The sequence below is a fragment of the Dendrobates tinctorius genome, unplaced genomic scaffold (assembly GCF_039654945.1).
Source record: "Dendrobates tinctorius isolate UK_male_01 unplaced genomic scaffold, ASM3965494v1 ptg000003l, whole genome shotgun sequence".
NCBI lineage: Eukaryota > Metazoa > Chordata > Amphibia > Anura > Dendrobatidae > Dendrobates > Dendrobates tinctorius.
In genome coordinates, this window is record NW_027361671.1 from 97,288,948 (window position 1) to 97,304,816 (window position 15,869).

A 15,869-nucleotide genomic window follows, 5' to 3' on the forward strand; every position below is an offset into this window, starting at 1 on the left:
AGCATGGGTGCGTTTCTCGAAAAGTCACCGGGTTTCCCCTTATTGTGAATATGGAACATCAGGAGTGTATAGACTTATTTGTACTTGCTAAATTGCCTTTTCCAGTCGTCCTGGGTTTACTCTGGTCAAAAATGCACAATCCTTTGCTGGGACTGGTCATCTAGTACTATAAGGTGCTACGATCAGGGGTGTTATGGTAAATGATGTAATGTTCACATTGCTGCTGTTGTGAAGAGGGGGCTACTTGAAGCCATTCAGGATTTCTGGAAGGTATTTTTGGAAGTTGAGGAGCAAGCTCTGCCACCCCATAGAAATTACAATTGCGCTATTGAGTTCGTCCCAGGTGCAACACTTCCTAAGAGTCGTTTATTTAATCTGACAATTCCCGAGAGGGAGGCCCTAAAGGAATACCTACAGACTAGTTTAGCTGCAAGTCATATAAGACCCTCTAAGTCCCCTGTGGCCGTAGGATCTTTTTTTGTCAAAAAAAAAGTATGGGGGTCTTAGGCCGTGTCTGGATATTAGGGAGATTATTAAAATCACTGTGCGCAATCCTTACCTGTTGCTGCTAATTCCGGATCTGTTTAACCAACTAGTCGGAGCTAAATGGTTCTCTAAAATTGACCTTCGTGGGGCATATAATTTGCTGCGGGTGAAGGAGGGTGATGAATGGAAGACAGCCTTTAATACCCAGGAAGGTCATTTTGAGTGTCTAGTAATGCCTTTTGGCCTGCATTATTTCAAAATTTCATTAATGACATTCTGAGGCTGTTGATTGATAGGAGTGTTATTGTATTTTGGTCTACTCACCTGATCTGGAGTCGCATTGGCAGAGAATCCACAAAGTTCTACAGATTTTGAGAGAAAACACTTTGCTAAATTGGAGAAGTGTGAGTTTGCTGTACAGAAAATTAGTTTTTTGGGGTACTTTGTCTCCAGTGATGGGTTTGAGATGGATCCAGTGAAGGTTCAGGCAGTATTGGAGTGGCTTAGGCCTGAATGTTTAAAGTCGGCTCATAGATTTTTAGGGTTTGCTAAATATTATAAAAAATTCATAAAGAATTTTTCTGTTATCGCTAAACCTATAACTGACCTCACCAAGAAGGGTTCTAATACTGTCCAATGGTCCACTGAGGGTGTTAAGACTTTTGAGCATCTCAAGGAGAGGTTTAGCTCTGCTCCTGTTTTGATCCAGAGAGAAGAGACTAAGCCATTTCTAGTAGAGGTTGATGCCTCATAAGTAGGGGTAGGGGCAGTTCTGTCCCAGGAAGGAGAGGATGGGGTGCATCCCTGTGCTTTCTTTTCTAAAATATTTTTGGAGACTGAGCTCAAGTATGATGGTGGGAACTGAGAGTTGCTGGCGATTAAACTCGCGTTTGAGCATTGGCGACATTTTTTGGAGGGTGCTAGACATCCTATACAGGTTTTTACTGATCATAAGAATCTGATATATCTGGATGCTGCTAAACGTTTGAATGACTGTCAGGCTAAGTGGGCACTGTTTTTTGCCCGGTTCCATTTCTCTGTAACATATATCCCTGGGACAAAGAATATTAAAGTGGATGCTTTGTCTCGTAGTTTCTCTCCAGCTGTTAATACTGAGAAGGAGGAATGAATTTTGCTGAGATGGGTGGTGGTGGAAGCTTTGGGTTCTGAGTTGGAGAATAGCATCCTAGAAGTCCAGAATGCTGCACCAACAAACACTCCGTATGGTAAATTATTTGTGCTGAATGTCATGAGTCTCATTTGACGGGTTATCCAGGGATTTTGGAAACTAGAAAGTCGATCGGTCGAAGTTTCTGGTGGCCAGGGTGGCAAAGAGAAATCATCAAGTGGGTGCGTCAGTGTACCGTGTGTGCTAGATCAAAGGCCTCACATGCCCAGGATGCAGGGTTGCTGTTCCCTATGGAGGTTCCTAGTTCGCCATGGATGCATCTTGTTGTGGATTTTATCACCCATCTGCCGGTCTCTGAGGATTTTTCTGTCATCTGGGTTGTTGTGGACCGGTTTAGTAAGATGTGTCATCTGGTCCCATTCAATAAAATACCCTGCGCTAAGACTCTAGCTAAGGTATTTGTGAAAGAGATTGTCAGGCTCCATGGTGTTCCCACGGACATTGTTTCCAATAGGGGACCACAGCTTGTGGCTCACTTTTGGCGTGCTTTTTGTGACAGAATAAAGGTTCATTTGTCATTTTCGTCAGGTTATCATTAGACTTCAATGGACAGACCAAAAGGAAGAACCAGGATGTCGAGCAGTTTTTTAGATGTTTTGTAGCAGACAATCAGGAGGGAGATGTGGTCAGAATATCTACGACTAGCTGAGTTTTCTCTTAATAATCATACGTCTTCCTCGGCTGGGTGATCTCCTTTTTTTTGCTGTACAGGGAGGCATACATCTTTCAGCCCTTTCTCAAAGATTGGGGTGGCGGTGCCTGTGGAGGAGAGTTTTTCTGGAAATTTGGAAAGGGTTTGGACCAGTGTACACCATAATCTTAAAGAGGGGAATAGGAGGTCAAAGAAATATTTTGACAAGAAAAGAAGGGAGGCAGTGTTTGCAGTGGGGGACATGGTCTAGTTCTCCTCTTGGAATCTGCATTTGAAGATCCCTTCTAAAAAACTGGGGCCTAAGTTTGTTGGACCCCTCAAAGTGGTTCAGGTTGTCAACTCGGCAGCGGTGAGATTAGACATCCTCTCGTCCTGGAGAATTAATTCAGCTTTTCATGTATCTTTACTGAAGAAAGTTGACATGCCAGATAAGGAGGCGATGCCGACTGTTCCCCCAATTGATGAGGACGGCGAGTTTGAGATTTCTCGCATTTTAGATTCCAGGTGGCACAGAGGAAGGTTGCAGTATCTCGTGTCCTGGAAAGGTTTTGGTCCCAAGGATAATTCCTGGGTGAAAGCTGAGGACGTCTCAACCTCAAGGCTGATTAAGGCTTTTCACAGGAGATTTCCAAATAAGGCTCGGCCAAGAGGATCCAGAGGATCCTCGTAAAAGGGGAGGTACTGTTAGAATCTATTTTGTTTTGACCATCCACCATCTTTTTGTGGTTTTCTGGCTGCTGGTCTTTTTCCTCTTGTGCTGGGTTTGTCTTAGGTCAGGTGTTTGTATCACCCTTTATTACCCAGCACCTGCCTCCCAGTGCTTGCTGGACAACAGTGTTATTCCGCTAGTATTCTGGCTTAGTGCTTTGATTGCTTTCTGTGATATTGTGCAGTTCTGGGTCCTCTAGTTCTGCCAGTTTTAATTTTTGTTTTTTCATTTGTTTCTGCAGCTTCCTCTATTTTCCTACTGGAGGTTACCTGTTTTTGTTCCCAGTCCCTAGATCTTTCAGGGACCTATAGGTCTTCATTTGAGTTCAGCCTAGGAAACGTCGTTGGGTCTATTCACAAGGAATAGGTCACCCACTTCATCATAGGGTTTCAGCCTAATCCAAGTACAAGGTGCAGTTGCAGTTCTGTAACACCTCCTCACAGCCAAAACACAGCATGATGGTCCTCCTCACTACCCCAATAAAGTATGATTTTCCCCTACAGCTTCATATAGTATGATGAACCTCTTTACAGCCCCTATTGATTACCCACGTACCCTCAATATTGAATGATGGTCCCGCACAGTATCATGGGCACCGCAGCTCTAAAAAAATTTTACAGTTGTGTGAAAAAGTGCTTGCCCCCTTCCTGATTTCCTATTCTTTTGCATGTTTGTAACACATAAATGTTCCAGATCATCAAAAAAATATAAATATTAGACAAAGAAAAGACAAGTAAAGATAACACAAGTAAAAACAATCTGAAGCTGAGATAAAATTTTCTAGCGACACCCAGGCCTATTTACTGCCACACCTGTTTTCAATCAAGAAATCAATTAAATAGGACCTGCCTGACAAAATGAAGTTGACCCAAAGCTTCTTAAAAGCTATACAATGTGTCACAATCCAAAGAATTTATGGCACAGAAAAGAAACAAAGTAATTGAGATCTGTCAGTCTGGAAAATGCTACAAAGCCATTTCTAGCTTTGGGACTCTAGCGAACCACGGTGAGTGCAAATGGCAAAAACATGGAACAGTGGTGAACCTTCCCGGGATTGGCCAGCTGTCCAAAATTACACCAAGAGTCTAGCAAAGACTCATCCAAGAGGTAAAAAAAAAACCACAAAAACATTCAAAGAACTGCAGGCCTCACTTGCCCCAGTCAAGTTCAGCGTTCATGACTCCACCATAAGAAAAAGACTAGGCAAAAATGGCCTGCATGGCATAGTTCCCAGATGAAAACCTCTACTGAGCAATAAGAACATAAGGGCTCGTGTTAGTTTTGCCAGAAAACATCTTGATGATCTCCAAGACTTTTTGAGAGAACACTCTTTTAAAAGAGGCAAAAGTTGAACTTTTTGGAAGGTGTATGTCACATTACATCTGGTGTAGAAGAAACACAGCATTACAGAAATGGAACATCATACCAACAGTAAAATATGGTGGTGGTAGTGTGATGATCTGGGGCTGTTTTGCGGCTTCAGGACCTGAAAGACTTGCTTTGATAAATGGAACTATGAATTCTGCTGCCTACCAAAAAAATCCTGAAGGAGAATGTTCAGCCATCTGTTCGTGACCTCAAGCTGAAACAGACTTGGGTTACACAGCAAGATATTGATCCAAATCACACCAGCAAGTCCACCTCTGAATGGCTTAAGAAAAACAAAATTAAGACTTAGATGTAGCCTAGTCAAAGCCGATACCGTTACTAGAGTTGAAATAGATGCGTCTCAGTTTACAAGTCATTATACAATACAGAACATTTCCTTACATTTTTTCCTGTAAAATCAATTTCATCTTTCATTTGGTTTTGTATGTTTTATTGTCAGTCTGTAAAAGTCTGAAATACTCTGACAATAATGGTCTTAGCAGCGACATGGAAGTCAGAGATGCGTCCAGGCATCTTCCACATGCTGTTCCATCCAATTCAGTGATTTTCCTGCTCCCTCCAGCCCTCCTGTTCAGATCCTCTAGAAAAATACTTGAGATTCCCATCGACTTCTATTAAACTTGTTACTTGAGTCGAGCCCACCTGAGTGCCTGACCTGCTCGATTCGAGTACCGAGCATTCAAGCATTTTAGTGCTGCTCATCCCTAACTGTAATCTCTGAAAATGTTAAAAATTCGAAATTTTTTATATTTTTGAGAATGTAAGATACAGGATTGCATTATTTAATCTAGTGTTAACTAAAAGGCGAAAGCACAGTATGCTGCAGGGATGAAGAAAACGGTCAATCGTGCTTGTGAAATGATGACTTTTCAACTCTGGCCAGTGTGTCATAGGATTTAAGTCAACTTACCATTTGTTGCCATTGTTGTTAAACCAGTACATTTTTCTATTTTACAATCGCACAGTCATAGATTGCAAAAAACTGCTGCTGTCTGGTACCAAGTTGTAAATTTAGTGTGTAGAGCTGGGTGCTATTTCACTGTGGTCTGTATTCCGTTTCCAAGGTTTCCAGACAGACTGTCATTGCCACAGCAACTAGCTTCTGGGAGCAATGCCAGTTTTTTTCCAATTGCAATAAAATTGATACTGAGCATTGAATAGCCTGTGCAAAACATTTATTGCATTGCACTTTAGTAAAACATGGATAAGGGTTAATTAAAAAAGCCTGTAAAGCATCACATACAAGATTTAGCTGCTGGGAAATGTTTCTTTGTCTATAGCTCCTCCTGTCTGTGTTATATAAGCCTTCCATAGCTTAGAGACAAGAATCCATTTTTTGCGTAAATAAGGCAAACAATGGCTGCATGCAATCTTGTCTTATGTACATGTTTTGTAATTAAACTGGAAAGGAATTGTTAACAAAATTGAAAATTTTCTTTTTCAATAACCCTGAAGTGCCTTCTAAAATTAAAAAAAGGGTACCCTTATCTCCCATATTGGTACCAATCGTCCATTCTGAGGTCTGTGATGCGCAACAGTTTTGAGATATTGTTTATGTCGCATGATCACTGTAGCCTACGAGCAGCTGCTTAACATCTACAGTGTTCACTTGACATAAACCACATTATGACTTTACTAGGAAACACAATGCTTGTAGCAGAGGAGCAGCACCCATTCTGAAGACAAGTACAAAGCTCCAAACCATCCCAGATTAAGAGGAACTTTCCCAATTTGAGGAGTCAGTACCGCTACATCAGGGCTTTGTTCCGACTTCCTCTCACGCTCTTCTCTTTGTGCGGCATCATTGTTCTGTAGCTCCTCCTCATTGGAAGGTGGGGCCAGCATCTATGCTCTGCACACACTTACTATTAATTAAATAAACAATTCTCTTCTACTCTGGTCTCCCTGGGAATCGAGCCCGCAGCCTCTTTCATTGGAGGTAGCAGATAAAGCTATAAGCCATAGCCTACATTGATCATCATACCCACAAGCAGATTATATGGGTACATTGAAATACATCTGTGTATATATAACAGTGTATTTCTATGCCCCTGTATTCTAAAACGGAAATAAAAGTCAATTTTTTTTATTACTATAAATTCACTAAAAAATAATGAAAAACATTTACAAAAATGTCATTTTTAATTAGCTTTTTCTAAAAAATAATAAACATCACAAATCAGCAAACAACTGCCACATTTGGTGTCCTTTTAATCATAACAACCTGCACAACCCAGTGATCAGGTTATTACAGTGATAGGTAAATAGAAAAACCCATCTGTTATAATATTATCCAATAGCCAAAGGGAGTAAACAGAAAAAGCACACATCAAAAAAATATAATAAAAACAATATTTATTTCAATTTATATTCACAAAGATTAAAACAATCTACAGTATAGTAAACTCAGATGTGAGAGACACATAAGGCTACTGAGTCCTTTAAACACACTGAGAGTATACAATTAAAGAAGTCAATCTGTGAATGAGATGAAGGCTAGCAATGCCATACACATAAAATGCTATGTGCTAAAGACAGAAGAAGTAATCAACCCAAGTCCTATATATTATTATTATTATTTATTGTTATAGCGCCATTTATTCCATGGCGCTTTACATGTGAGGGGGGTATACATAAAAACAAGTACAATAATCTTAAACAGTATAAGTCATAACTGGTACAGGAGGAGAGAGGACCCTGCCCGCGAGGGCTCACAATCTTCAAGGGATGGGTGATAATACAGTAGGCGGGGGTAGAGCTGGTCGTGCAGCGGTTTGGTCGATCGGTGGTTACTGCAGGTTATAGGCTTGTCGGAAGAGGTGGGTCTTCAGGCTCTTTTTGAAGGTTTCGATGGTAGGTGAGAGTCTGATATGTTGTGGTAGAGAGTTCCAGAGTAGGGGTGATGCGCGAGAGAAATCTTGTATGCGATTGTGGGAAGAGGAGATAAAAGGGGAGTAGAGAAGGAGATCTTGTGAGGATCGGAGGTTGCGTGCAGGAAAGTACCGGGAGACGAGGTCACAGATGTATGGAGGAGACAAGTTGTGGATGGCTTTGTATGTCATGGTTAGGGTTTTGTAATGGAGTCTCTGGGCAATTGGGAGCCAGTGAAGGGATTGACAGAGGGGAGAAGCTGGGGAATAGCGGGGGGACAGGTGGATTAGTCGGGCAGCAGAGTTTAGAATAGATTGGAGGGGTGCGAGAGTGTTTGAGGGGAGGCCGCAGAGCATGAGGTTGCAGTAGTCAAGGCGAGAGATGATGAGGGCATGGACTAGGGTTTTTGCAGATTCTTGGGTAAGGAATGAACGGATGCGTGAAATATTTTTGAGTTGAAGTCGGCAGGAAGTGGAAAGGGTTTGGATATGTGGTTTGAAGGAGAGATCAGCATCAAGGATTACTCCGAGGCAGCGAGCATGTGGGACTGGGGAGAGTGGGCAGTCATTTACTGTAATTGATAGGTTCGTAGGGGGGGTCACGTGAGATGGGGGAAAGATGATGAATTCTGTTTTGTCCATGTTGAGTTTCAGATATCTAGTGGAGAAGAAGGATGAAATAGTGGACAGACATTGAGGGATTCTGGTTAGTAGGGAGGTGATATCTGGTCCAGAGATGTAGATCTGTGTGTCATCAGCATAAAGATGATACTGAAAGCCATGAGATTCTATGAGCTGTCCCAGGCCAAAGGTGTAAATAGAGAACAGCAGGGGCCCTAGGACTGAACCTTGTGGGACTCCGACAGATAGGGGGCGAGGTGAGGAGGTGGTGTGTGAGTGGGAGACGCTGAATGTCCGGTCTGTTAGGTATGATGAGATCCAGGAGAGGGCCAAGTCTGTGATGCCGAGGGATGAGAGGGTCTGTAATAATAGGGAATGGTCCACTGTGTCAAAGGCAGCCGACAGGTCCAGGAGGAGGAGGACAGAGTAGTGTCGCTTGCTCTTGGCAGTTAAGAGGTCATTGGTGACCTTAGTAAGGGCAGTTTCAGTGGAGTGGTGTGACCGGAAGCCAGATTGTAAGCGGTCGAAGAGGGAGCAAGAAGAGAGATGGGAGGACAGTTCAAGGTAGACGTGTTGTTCCAGTAGCTTGGAGGCGTATGGGAGAAGTGATATAGGGCGATAGCTAGATACAGAGGATGGGTCAAGAGAGGGCTTTTTGAGGATAGGTGTGATGGAGGCATGTTTAAAGCTTGAGGGGAAAACACCAGTTGTTAGTGATAGGTTGAAGAGATGGGTTAGGGTTGGGATGAAGACTGTGGTGAGGTTTGGGATGAAGTGGGATGGGATCGGGTCGAGTGCACAGGTGGTGAGATGTGATCTTGAGAGTAGAGTGGAGAGTCGATCTTCTGTAATGGTGGAGAAGTTGGTTTTGAAGGTGGAGGGCTGGGAAGTCGGGAGGAAGGGCTCTGGGGGTTGTTGACCAAAACTGTCCCTGATGTTATCAATTTTCTGCTTGAAAAATGAGGCAAAGTCTTCAGCTGAGATGAGTGGGGAGGGAGGAGGTGCTGGGGGGCGGAGGAGAGAATTGAATGTGTTGAATAACTGTTTAGGGTTGTGAGACAGGGAGGATATGAGAGATGAGAAGTAGGTTTGTTTAGCTGTGGCGAGTATGGTCTTGAAAGTAGTGAGGGACTGTTTGAATGCGATGAAATGCTCGTTGGAGTGGGATCTTTTCCATCTGCGCTCAGCAGCCCTGGAAGCTCGCCTCAGCTCTTTGGTCAGGCTGGTGTGCCAGGGCTGTCTGTTGATTTTGCGAGTTTTGGTATGTGTAAGTGGGGCAGCGGATTCCAAAGCTACAGCTATTGTGGTGTTATATAGAGCGGCAGCGTCATCCGCATTGTGTAAGGAACTTATATCTGTAAGAGGGAGGAGGGATTCGGAGAATGAGTGTAGGTCAAGGTGTTTAAGATTCCTGCGAGGGTGTGAAAGTTTGTGGGGTGGGGATTGTAGACATGGAGTGAAGAGGGAAGAGAATGTGAGCAGGTTGTGGTCAGAGAGAGGAAGAGGTGAGTTAGAGAGGTTAGATAGGGAGCAGAGGCGGGTGAAGATGAGGTCCAGTGTGTGGCCATCTTTGTGGGTGGCTGTAGAAGACCATTGAGTGAGGCCGAAGGAGGAAGTGAGAGATAGAAGTTTAGTGGCAGCTGAGAGGGAAGTCTCAATGGGGATGTTGAAGTCGCCCATGATGATAGTAGGGATGTCCGCGGAAAGGAAATGAAGTAACCAGGTGGTGAAGTGGTCAAAGAAGGTGGTGGCTGGCCCTGGGGGGCGGTAGATGACAGCCAGTTGGAGGTTGGAGGGGGAGTAGATGCGCACAGAGTGCACCTCAAAGGAAGGGAGGGTAACAGAGGGTGGCAGTGGGATTGGGGTGAAGGAGCAGGTATCTGACAGGAGAAAACCAACTCCTCCACCATGTTTGCTGCTGGGGCGGGGGGTGTGAGAAAGGTGGAAGCCGCTATACGAAAGTGCAGCAGGAGAGGCTGTGTCAGAAGGGGTGAGCCAGGTTTCGGTGATGGCGAGGAAGGAGAGTTTGGTAGTGACAAAAAGATCATGGATGTAGGAAAGCTTGTTGCAGACAGAGCGAGCGTTCCACAGAGCTCCTGTTAGTGGGACTGGGGAAGCGGGGGCTGGGTGAATGGGTATAAGGTTGGAGAGGTTACGGAAGGTTGTGATAGAGCGTGGATGGGAGGTAGAAATGACTGTGGGAATGTGGTGAGGAGGACCAGGATTTGGAGAGATATCACCAGCAGTGAGAAGGAGCAGAGAAAGTGTTACCAGGTGGGAGCAGGAGAGGGCATGAGGGGGCTGTCTGTGTTTGGAGACAGAGGATTGTATGTTAAGGAACAGTTTTGAGGCGGAGGTGAGGTGGATGGGGAGGATTGAAGAAGAGATGAACAGTTCCTTACTAGGAGTAGGGATTAGGGGAATTAGCAGAAAGTGAAGGATTATTGGGGTGAAAGTGAAAACAAACAGAAACATTGTTTACAGTGACTGTGTCCAGTTACCTTCAGTTCCCGTCTGGTTCAATTCTGGTTTTAATTCTTAAATTAATCTTCACACTTCTAGCACACACTTATAGCAATCACAATGCAGACTGAAGTCTATGCAGACTTGTACTCTGCAATATATGTACAACTAAGTGCAGTCAGGTGTGAAGCAGAGAGGAGTGGTCTCTGCTCATCTTGGCCAGACAATTAAGAGTGGACCAGATGTATATGATCAAGCCAGAGTAAACATATATGACAGTAAACATATATGACAGTAACCTGGCAATAACAATAGCCTATATTGTGTATTAAATATGAGTATAACACCTAACTGACCTATAGCCAATAATCTCAGATCATAGAGCTGTCAAGGAAGAAATCGAAAGAAATTTCTCATAATTATACTCACTATGTGTGTGGAGACCGTGCTGTTTCCCTCCACCCCAAAGCGCGTTTTGCCTACACTTCTTCAGGAAGAAGTGAAAAACATGCATAGAATGCAACTGCTGTGTAGAGCATGAGAATTGAGTACTTTTCATTTACAACAAATGGACTAGGATAATTTCTTTAACCACTTCATTCATTTTCATTTTTTAAATTTTCGATTTTTTTTCTATTCTTCCAAGAGCCATAACTTTTTATTTTTCTGGGCTTGTTTTTTGGGGATGAGTTGAACTTTTGAAAGGCACAATTCATTTTATCACATAGCTTACTGGAAAGAAAATTCCAACTGCGGTGAAACTGCAGTTTCACAATGTTTTTTTAAATTTATTTACAATATTCACTATATGGTAAAACTGATCTGGAAATACGATTCTCCAAATCACTACGAGTATGCAGATATCAATCATATAAAGTTTTTTTTAGATTTACTGTAAATAGTGAGTAAAAAATAGGATTTTTTTTGCTTTTGTCACCATTTTCCGAGACGTGTAATGTTTCAATTTTGGGAATATAGGGCTGTCTAAGGGTTTATTTTTGACGTACTCAGCAGATGTTTTTAATGATACCATTTTGGAGTAGACATTATGTTTTGACTGCCTCTTATTGCATTTTATTGCAGTGTAGCACTTGCTAATAAAGAGATAAAACTGGCGAGGTTTTTGTTACATCATTGATTGATTGGATAAATTTATTTCATATTTTAATAAATCGGGCTCTTGAATGTAGTGATAACAGATATGTGTATTTTTTATTTTTTTATTATTGTCTTTTTTTAACGGGACAAAAGGGAGGTGATTTGAACTTTTGTGTCTTTTTATTTTTTCATATTTTTAAAAACTTTTTTTTACTGGATTTGATAGTCCCCTTACGGGACTTGAAGCTGAGATCGTCTGATCACTTGTATTATATATAGCAGTGCATCTGCAATGCTATGTATTGTACAGCTAAAATTGCGATCTTCTATGAATGCCAACCACAGCTTTCAAAGGAGAATCAAAATGACAGGCACAGGAGTCTTCAATAGACCCCCGGCTGTCATGACAACCCATTAGCGCCCTGCGATCATGTAATGGGCTCGCCGATAGGACGGTGTGTGTTAAAAGCCTATGCCAGATATTGACAGCCAGATTTAACATGTTAACAGACATGGGCTAAGCTCAACTTCACCACACCTGTTAGAGGCACATGATGGCTGATTAAATCAGCCTTCATGTGTGGTGAAAGATATGGGCTCTTCTTGAGAGCCCGTATCAAAGGCAGCCATATTACATACAGTATGACTTAAGTTTACGTCATATGTTGTAAAGGGGATAAATCATAATCCTTTGGCAAGATTTTAGAACAACACAAAAAACATATCCCTCACTGGGCAACTTGTCATATCCTTCTATCTGGTGCTACATGACCCTGTGTGATGCTATCATTCTTAAACTTGCCACATGGTTTCTTCATAGATTTCAGCTAAACAATGGTGATACCAGTAGGAGAATACTTTGTAATCTCCTTCTTGCCATGATGAGACACTTTTATTAAAGAGGAACTTCCACTAAATTTTTCATGTTGAGCTGGATTTATAATGTAATAGTAATAGTGGCTGCATAGCAAAATAAAATGTTGTTTTTGTTTGCTTGTTTTTTAGCTCAGCTTCTCATTGAGGAGATATTAGCAATCAGAGTATTTAGCACTTAATGAGTTAAATTTAGTTAAAGAAATTGTCCACTACTTGGACAACCCCTTTTCATACCCCACGCTTTGCCCCAATAAAATAAAAAAGCTTATAGTCACCTCCCAAGCCGGTGCTGTTCGAGTGGTGTTGGCACTCAAGTTCCCGGGGCTCTTGTGCAGTTACTCTGACAAGTGAGCCTGGGGCCCTATCAGAACAACAAGAAGAAGTGAGAGAGCAGCCACAGCCTTGACTTCCTGTTGATGTTCAATTTGTCCAAAAGCGGAGCAAGTGACGCCAGCGATAACTGGGCGCCAGGCTCACGTGTCATAATGACCGCACGAGAGCCCTGGGAATGCAAGTGCAGACACCGTTGGAATGGTGTCCGCACGGGAGGTGAGTTTATTTTAATTTATTTGCTCAAAATATTTAGATCAAGAAGGGGTTGCCCTAGTAATGGACAACCTCTTTAAGCAAGTGGGTGATTTTTCTAAGGGCTTCTACCTTTTCTCTCTGTATGAGCTGGTATAAGAAAACACCCACTTACACCTGACAAAAGTTAGCTCATAAAGCACAGAAAAAATGGATACAATCAAATCCCAATAGAATATATAGAGACTTTATTGAAAAATCACAATGTGCAAGGGGACAGGGGAACAGACTGTTCGAAACGGCGGAGCGCACTAAATAAAATAAATAATAAAGTGCGTTCGCCGCTCGGAGTCCACCATGCAGAAGGTGTTATAACTGCTGCTGAGTAATGGCAGACGTGCTATATGGCGGTATAATGCGCACGGGTTCAACTTCACCTGAAGTGCGCAAAGCGGACTCTGTTAACTCACAGAGGCGCTGTAACATAAACATACAAAAGCTGAGCCTGTTAGTGTCACAGGCCTCAGGTAAATGCATACACGGTATTTGGTCACAGGAGCAGGACCCAAGGCAGAGGAGCTGCGTCCATCTAGACCTACCGTGCGTGCGGCGTCGCTACTGTGGACGCCAAGGAGGGCTGCGGCGTAGGACACTGTCGTTAGTCGACAAAGCAAAGAAGCAGGCGCAATGTCGGATACTAGCACTGTGGATGATGGTGTAGTGGCTTGAGGCTTGCCACACGCTGGCGCTGACTCTAATCTAAGTCCCTGTATACATTCGTAATATCAGAGGGAGGGGATCTTAATGAGTCATTCGCAGGTTCATACATCCATCATCATTCACACAGTAGCAACTAGAGACTGTTATGATTGAGTCACCGTAGGAGGCAGACACAAAAATAGAAGCTACGTCCAGAAAACCAGAGAAGTTGGCAACTGATTGCAGACCCCTGAACCTATCAACACAACTAGCAGTAGCCGTGGGGGGTTCCTACGGTGCCCTAGACCCCTCGATCACAGCCAGAGAGCTAAATAGCCTAAAGACAGAAAAGGAAATCTAAACTGCCCCAGAGCAGACCGCAAAGTAAAAGGCAGCCCCCAACATATAATGACGGTGAAGCAAGATGAAAAAACACTCACACAGATAGAAAGATAGGCTGAGAAAACGATGGGGCCCAAGCTAACTAAACAGAAAAGGAAAGGAAGGTTGCTGTCTGCAATCTGCCAAAACCCTATCAAAGACATAAGCCAACAGCTGATATGGAAAAAGACCCTGAAGCAGCTAGGCTTCAAAAACTAAATCAGCACTCAGGTATTTTCAGAAGACAGAGCTAAAGGAATTCAGCTCACCCCAGCAGGGAATGGCAGAAATCCAGAAAAACAAAGCAAAACAAAGTCAAAGCACAAATGCAAAAAGCCGAGCAGAAAACTTAGCTTTAGAAAAGCAGGAATTCAGACTGGTCTCCAAGGATCCCACAGAGAAATCACCCGCAGGGCAGAAGGGCGTCGGCAGCCTTATATCCAGTCAGTAACTCCAACTCAGCCAGTCATCATCATCAGGCTCAGGTGTTTGATAATCAGGCTCACTACCTTTCTTCACCAGAAGAGGGAGTTCCTCGGGCCTCAGTAGTGAAGGGGAAAATGAACTCAAAACAAGAGACTATACTAGCGTATGGCTGAACAGTCATGCTCGCTTTTTATAGCCGGGACCTTCAGGAAGCTTCCAGATCTCTGAGATGGACCAATGAGATCTGGAGCAGGACCTGGGCACATGACTACCGATCTCCAATGGGAGATCGTCTCATGAGCATGCCCAGTAGAAGAACAGAGGGACTTTGTCTCTGGAGCGATCTGCTGCAAAGCAATCTCCTCTGCAGTAGAAAGACAGCAGGAGACCGCAGAATGTGAGGCTCTGGATTCCTGCAGAGCAGATGCAGAAACCTAACGCCTAACACAGACAGAATACATAATTAAAATGGTGTCACATGAACCACTTCCGGCTGATTCTACAACATCATTAATACATCTTTTTATACTCATCTGTCAATTTGTGCACTGCCCCCTGATGAATCCTCAGCCTAAACACATGTTGGGATGGGTGCGTGTCCACCCAGGGACCTCAGTAGGTACAATAATTACTTTTATATCTATTAGTGGATTATTCTATTTATATTTGGGTACCTACCAACAGGGCCGCCATCAGGGCATTACTGCCCTGACTGGTGTATGGGGCCCGGTGGGCAGAGGGGATCCGCATCGGGCCCATCTCATCTGCTCACCGGCCCCTAGTGGCAGTTAAACTCTATTGATGTGTGGGCCTGGGCCAATCGGAGGCTGGCAGCTGACGTCAGCGCGCACGTCGCTGGCGTATAACGTCATTGTCATTCGCCAGCGAGTGTGCTCTTGAACTGCATGGAGTGAGCTTCACCACAGGAGCACGGCAAGGTAAGGGTAAAGTTCTATTTTTTTAATTGAAAGCGGCAAGCCGGGGGCAGAATGTGAGACACATGAGGGGCAGAATAGACATGGGGGCTGAATGTGAGAAACAGGAGGGGGGAGAATGGGCATGGCAGGGGGCAAAATGTGAGATACAGGAGAGGCAGAATGTGAGACACAGGGGGCAGAATGGACACGGGGCAGAATGTGAGATACAGGAAGGGGCAGAATGGACACGAGGCAGAATGTGAGACACAGGAGGGGCAGAATGGACATGGGGCCGAAAGTAAGACACAGGAGGGGGTAAAATGGACACAGCGGGGCAGAATGTGAGATACAGGAGGGGCAGAATGTGAGACACAGGAGTGGGCAGAATGGACATGGGGCAGAATGTGAGACACAGGAGGGCAGAATGGACACGGGGCAGAATGTGAGACACAGGAGGGGGCAGAATGGACATGGGGCAGACTGTGTGACACAGGAGGGGCAGAATGTGAGACACAGGAGGGGGCAGAATGTGAGACATGGGAGGGGGCAGGATGCAAGACACAGGAGG